This window comes from Drosophila persimilis, unplaced genomic scaffold (genome assembly GCF_003286085.1).
Source record: "Drosophila persimilis strain 14011-0111.01,24,50 unplaced genomic scaffold, DperRS2 tig00001820-arrow-arrow-pilon, whole genome shotgun sequence".
Lineage (NCBI taxonomy): Eukaryota > Metazoa > Arthropoda > Insecta > Diptera > Drosophilidae > Drosophila > Drosophila persimilis.
This window is the reverse complement of record NW_020825578.1, coordinates 36,161-43,287: the sequence shown is the minus strand read 5'-3', so window position 1 is coordinate 43,287 and position 7,127 is coordinate 36,161. Positions and strand designations below refer to the sequence as shown.

General features: G+C 39.5%; 1 pseudogene; it reads left to right on the top strand.

Annotated features, from left to right (window-relative positions):
- Positions 1–5,587: 5,587 nt before the first annotated feature.
- LOC113567117 lies at positions 5,588–6,784 on the top strand (annotated as a pseudogene).
- Positions 6,785–7,127: the final 343 nt, after the last annotated feature.

The following is a 7,127-nucleotide window of genomic DNA, read 5'->3' as shown; positions in this document are numbered from 1 at the left end:
CTGACTTATGATTTTAATTGTAAAAAGATTGACGACGACATATGGTACCGAAATTTTAAGAGCATTGACATTACCAAACTTAATGACGAATTCAATACATATGACTGGAATATAATATTTGGCATGGATGATGTTAATTCTCAAGTAGAACAACTACGAGCTCACATAACATGTCTTTATGAAAAATTCGTACCACTGCGTAAATTAAAGATTGCACAAAAGAAAAATCCATGGTTCAATCAATGTATTGCACACAATATATCATTAAGGGACAAAGCATATAACAAATGGAAACGCTACAGAACGTCTGTTCAGTATCAAGAATTTAAAACTTTAAGGAAAAAAAACCAACCTATTAAAACTGACAGCTAAAAAATCTTTTTATTCTGTAAGGTTTCAATGTGCAATATTAACAAGAAGGACATGGAGGGAGCTCAAAGACTTGGGAATAGGGAAGAGGACAAATAACACCAAAATTGATGTAGACATAGATGAATTAAATAGAAAATTTGTGATAAACGGGGTACCTGAAGTAGCATATAATCATTATCTTGACAATATACCGAATAGTTCCTGTGATAATAACTTTAGCTTCATGTGTGCCAGTCAGTGTGATGTCCTTGAATCTGTGCTTAAAATTAAGTCAAATGCAATCGGACTGGATGAAATACATCCAAAATTTCTCAAAATCTTACTTCCAAAAATATTACCACATGTGACTTATATTTGCAATACTGTCTTAACAAAATCAATATTTCCAAGTACATGGAAGCTTGCGAAAATAACACCGGTCCCTAAAGGAAAAAATTAATATAGACCTATATCAATTCTATCGTTTTTGTCAAAAGTCCTTGAACAATTAATGTCACAACAAATTCGAACTTTTCTAGATAACAATGCACTACTAAGTGACAAACAGTCAGGTTACAGAAGACAAAGAAGCTGTACTACGGCAATAGTAAATATAACGGAAGACATTAGATTAACACAAGATGAAGGAAATGTGACGCTATTAGTACTACTTGACTTCAGTAAAGCATTTGACACGGTTAACCACGAAATCTTATTAAGTAAATTAGTTAACTTTTTCAATTTTAGTAAGGTAGCTATAAAGCTATTAAAATCGTATTTAACGGATAGAAGACAGGTAGTGGTAAGTGGAAGTAGAATTTCTTCAATGATGAGCACTGCACGTGGTGTGCCTCAAGGTTCAGTTCTTGGGCCGCTTTTGTTCTCATTATATGTGAATGACCTGCCAGACGTCCTGTTAAATTGTAAAAGTTATATGTATGCGGATGACGTCCAAATGTATGTTAGTCGTCCATTGAGTAAAATTGATGAGTGTATAAGTGTGTGTAACAGTGATTTGCTCAATGTGAGTAGCTGGGCGAAGCGTAACGGTCTGGCACTTAATCCAGATAAATGTAAATGTGTAATTATATACAAGAAGCAACTAAATACGATGGCCTATCCAAAACTTGAAATCGAAGGAAAACAAATTAATTACGTAGATCAGGTGGAAAACTTAGGATTAACATTTAACAATACGCTTTCTTGGAGTAGCCAAGTAGTGAAAGCTACTGGTAGAACATATAGTCTACTAAGAAAACTCGCACCAACACAAAAATACCTGCCAGATATACTCAAACTAATGATAGCTAAGACATATTTGACACCCACCTTATTCTATGGTATTGAAATATTTGGAAATTGTGACGCTGAATCTCAAAAAAAACTAAAAGTAACATTTAACAACATTGCCCGCTACATATATAATAAGAGACGAACCGATCATATCTCAATCTTAGCAAGACAAATATTCAAAATGGATTTAAAGACATGGATAGGGTACAGAACAATTATTTTTCTACATCGAATAATCTATACCAGACAGCCGAGCTACTTATATGATAAATTAACCTTTGCTTCATCAAATAGAACGTTGAATCTGGTAACCATAAGGTACAAACTTGCCAATTCAGGAAAACAATTTTTAACAAATGCTATTCGGTTATGGAATGAGTTACCTTTCAATATTAAAAATATTAGTAGAGCAACGAAATTTAGGGATAAACTAGAAAAACACTTGATAAACACATAAAAAAAAAAAAAAATAAATAAATAAATAAATAAAAATAAATAAATAAGTAAATAAAAATAAATAATAAAAATAATAATAATAATAATAATAAAAAATAATAATAAAAAAAAAAAAATAAATAAATAAATAAAAAAAAAATAAAATAGGAAAAAAACAAAAAAAAAATTAGAATTAGTATTAGTATTAATAATACAAATATTAGTCATAATAATAAAAATATTAGTCATACCAAAATGTTAGAATAAGACAATCATTCTGCTTAAAGCATACAACTACATACATATGTGAACTCCATGTGACTAGCGCTTTAACATAAAGTAGGAATACTGTTGCGTTAGGAATATATATACAAATAAAAAATACAAATAGGCGTAATGATGTTCTTCACGGCTGCATACTCCACCTGAAATCATTAAAAACAAAAACAATGTAAACAAAGTAGCAATAAGTTTAGTGTTACCCTGGCATTTAGCCAAATTATCGATAGCTACTAAAAAAAAATAAATACCAAATAAGCCAATACCGTAAGAAATGTTACCCTGCCAATTTACAGCCACTTCTGCAACTACATGTAATGTAGATAAGCAGTTGGCGCGAAACAATTTGTAAAATATGCGAATTATAAGAGTATAAACCAATAAAACGGTTCTCTCTTCATGTCAGCCTCCCTGTCCCCTGCTAATGCAGGTGGCGATGGAAATTGGTTCGACATGAAGAGAGACTACCAATTTAGTTCGCAAGACGAACACAACAGAAACAACATCCCGCACATTTCCCTCGCACCAACAAGAGAGAACTCCATCCAGATGTGCACCATAGCTGCAAAAATAAAAAACCATCAAACAATAAACATTGGTGCGATCTATTGTCCACCTGCACAAGAATGGATTGATAAACAATTTAAACAGGTATTTGACTCTCTGGGTAGCAGATTTATCGTAGCTGGGGATTGGAACGCCAAAAGCCAGTGGTGGGGCAATGCAAGATCGTGTAGAAGACGGGCTGCACTTCTGAAATGCATCCAGGAAAACGACCAAAGCATACTGGCCACTGGATCCCCCACCCATTTCCCTTCAAATCGACGACATATGCCGTCTGCTATAGACTTTGCGGTTTATAAGGGTATTAGACACAATTTAATTCACATTGAAACATCATATGACTTAGGTTCAGATCACAACATGCAAATCATTAAACTCCTCCTGAGACCTGAATATGGAAAAAAGAAGATACTATTACCAAAAAATGCAAATATCAGAAGATTTCAAGCTCACCTAGAACAGCGAATCCATCTGGAGACTGAACTTCACAACGGCGACGACATAGATGATGCAGTGGCTATCCTTGAAAAGAACATTTACATTGCAGGTGAATTGGCTTCGCAAACTTCAAGTAACCAGCACACAGTGTACGGACCGCAAAACTTTCATCTTGACTCGCAAACGCTGAAAGCGATCAAGATCAAAAGAATTCTCTGCAAAATCAACCAAAAAGATAGGTGCTCCAACCCCCTCATTGCACGCACTATCAATCAGCTGACTAACAGAATAAGTAACGGATCAAGCTACAAACGACCAAACTGATAGGTACAGCATGCAGAAACTATGGCGGCTCACCAACAAAATCAAGAGACAGCCCATTCCAAATCTGCCAGTCAGAAGGCACGTGGCGGAAGGGCAGCAAGCTACGGTGCAAAACTACGGAGGAAAAAGCTGAGGCCTTTGCGCAGCACCTGGAAGCACGTTTCACGCCAAAGATCACGGCAGCCCTAGAAGACAGAGAAGAAATTAACGCAGTATTACAAGAAAACGGTCCAGATGAAGCTGCTCAAATAATCAGACCTGTGACCATCCAGGAACTCAAATCGGAAATTAAGAAGCTCAAGACGAAAAAGGCACCCGGTCTCGACAGTATCGACAATCGCGTCATCTCTGCCAACATCCGCCATCGAGTATCTGCTGTTGATATGCAACTCGGCTCTGCAGTTCGGCCACTTCCGAAAGTCCTGGAAATGCGCAAAAATCTCTATGTTAAGGAAACCAGGAAAGCCGAGTGATAGGCTTGAGTCCTACAGACCCATCACCCAGCTTACAGGCTTCTCCAAAATCCTTGAACGCCTCATCCTCAAGCGACTCTTTGAAGAAGAAAGCTTTGCCATGGCTATTCCAAACCATCAATTTGGCTTCAGAAGTTAGCACTCAGCGGAACAGCAAATCGGACGAGTCACGCAATTTATGGCCAGAGGTTAGTGGTCACAGATGGACTTAACCACGAAATAATCTTAGGTATTTCTGCTGAAATGAAAGTGATGAAAATTAATTGGTAGCCAGATAGGGAATATCTACTCATACTCTTCTCGTGATGGCCATGTAAAAATCACAAATTTGATTTATTCGATACAGCTTCAAGGCACCTTGGGCAATATATTTATGAAGTTTACAGAGCCCTTAAATATTTATTGAAGCTAAAATAACTTTTGCCAGGATGCAAGACCAAACTACGAGTAGAAAGCTAGTTTCGCCTGACAGCTGCATTTGGAGATAAGCAGCCAGAAGCTGGAAGCTCTGGTCACTTTCAATGCATACAGAGACAAAATTAAAATTCAAAGAACTCTGCATAAGCCAACGTTTGACAGGAATGAGAGAGTTACAGCTAGAGCTAGTTGTCACACAAGTGCAAAAATGCAGACAATAGGAAAATGCCATGCAAAGGAAAACATGAAATTTAATATCCAAACGGATCCAAACCATATGAAATTTAAAACCGAATCTGCCGCACCACACCACTCCCTCTCCTATTTATATAGTGCATAGACGATATACGATAGACGATAGTAGGTTGATATAGTGTAAATATTTTGACATGGCAATATGTTGTCACAATCATGCTTGTGTATGTCTGATGAGTGTTTGTTCAGAATTTGGTCATTGTTGAGCTGAAGATGGAGGCCGAGGCGGAGGCGGAGATGGAGACGGAGAGTTTATTTGTTTGCCCATGTCTCTGCATTTGCAGTTAATTTGTTAAAATTTCACTTGATAAAGTTTCAGAAATTTGTTTTGCCCAAGTGGACGTGGGCTCGGCATCGTTCTAGCTTGTTGTACCATAAGTTTTCCAATTTGCATAAATATGCAAAGGGTTTACGACCACACTATGTATATGCAAGTACCTCAAGAAACTATCCCCCCACTGCCTGGAAGGCAACAGGAGTGGAAACGGATGGATACGATAGCTCTTTGTTTACTGTTTGTTGTTTAGTCGGTTTCAGTAGCCCTTGAATTGGAATTGAAGGGGGGCTCGATTGAAAGGAAACGCAATGAATGCTGTTTGTACTACAGATGAGATCGGATCGGAGTAAACATTTCAAATTATTTGATAAGCAACCATTGGAGAGTTGGTTTCTATTTAAAAATCAGCAGTTCACATTATTCGGGTATCAAAAAAATCACAGTTTGAAAAACCTCGTCGAATCATTCATATCTAAAAACATTTTCTGTGGTAAGGTAAGCTCAGACATTTGGTAAGGTCGCGCACTGGCCAAATAAATCCAATGCGCTTCCCTCATGCAGGAGCAGTATCCAATCAGTCATGGGGTTCGATATTAACTACATTATCGGCCATGTCGATGAGGAGTTGATTTGTCCGATCTGTACCGATGTGCTCGAGACGCCTGTGCAATCGCTCCACTGTGAGCACGCCTTCTGCAGGGTCTGCATCGAGAAGTGGATGCTGCTAAAGAAACAGTGCCCCGTGGACCGGTCCGAACTGTTGCCGAGCCACCTAGCGCCGGCCTCGCGGCTCATGCGCAACATGCTCGGGCGCCTCCAGAACCGGGGCCCCTTCTCGGAGAACGACTGCCCTTTGATACTGTCGCTGGACGACTACCGCGCCCACGTGCTTATCTGCCAGTTCAACCCCAAGGCCATAGTGGAGTGCAAGAACTGCCTTATGAAGGTGCCCAAGGACGAGCTGCCCGACCACAACTGTATCATCGAGCTGCGGAAGATTGTGCAGGACCAGGCGACGGAGATAGCAGTGCTCAAGCACACCCAGGTGGATCACGAGATACGAATCGGGGTCCAGATTCGGGAGCTGGAGTTGCTGCAGTACTACTTGGCAGCACTGCGCTCAACCAGTCCCATTATGCGCAACGTTGGGAACCAGCTCGACGGCTACGCGGTGTCCCACTGGTGCGCCGGCCTGCCCACGGCACGGGTGGTCATAACAATGATATTCGTTGATGGCGTGGAGCAGTTCCCCACTGATAGCGTGCACCTCTAAGGGGAACATAATACAGGTGGCAGGTGGAAGGTGGCAGGTGGCAGGTGGCAGGTGGCCGGAGTGTTTACTCCGTCGTATTCCAATTCAAAATTTAATTTGGTTTCTACTTTAATAACGCTGCCTTGGAGCCAATTTACGATTCTTACACCATACATTACATACATTCAGTAAGCACAACCATAGAACCACACCGGTCAAATTTCTGAGTACATTTAAATCAAACAGGGGGAGCCATTCTTTGTTACACAAATAAGGTCATACAAACAACAAATATATGTAATTTTCGGGTTAGTATTTGTGTGAAATATTACTGGGTAACTGCAATGAAATTTATGCCACATATAGCTACACACTCCAGCTCCAAGGTTAGCCGGGCAACTCGTGGCCAAAAAATCCGCCACATCCAGAATGACGATGCACTGGACCTCGGCCAGCTTCAGCCCTGTTGATGCTGTCCTGCAGTCACAGTTTAGCGCCGACACTCGCAAGGATTCCACTTCGCAGCCGACGACGAGACCAATAGGCGTAATGATGTTCTTCACGGCTGCATACTCCACCTGAAATCATTAAAAACAAAAACAATGTAAACAAAGCAACCATAAGTTTAGTGATACCCTGGCATTTAGCCAAATTATCGATAGCTACTAAAAAAAAATAAATACCAAATAAGCCAATACCGTAAGAAATGTTACCCTGCCAATTTTACAGTCCACTTCTGCAACTACATGTAATGTAGATAAGCAGTTGG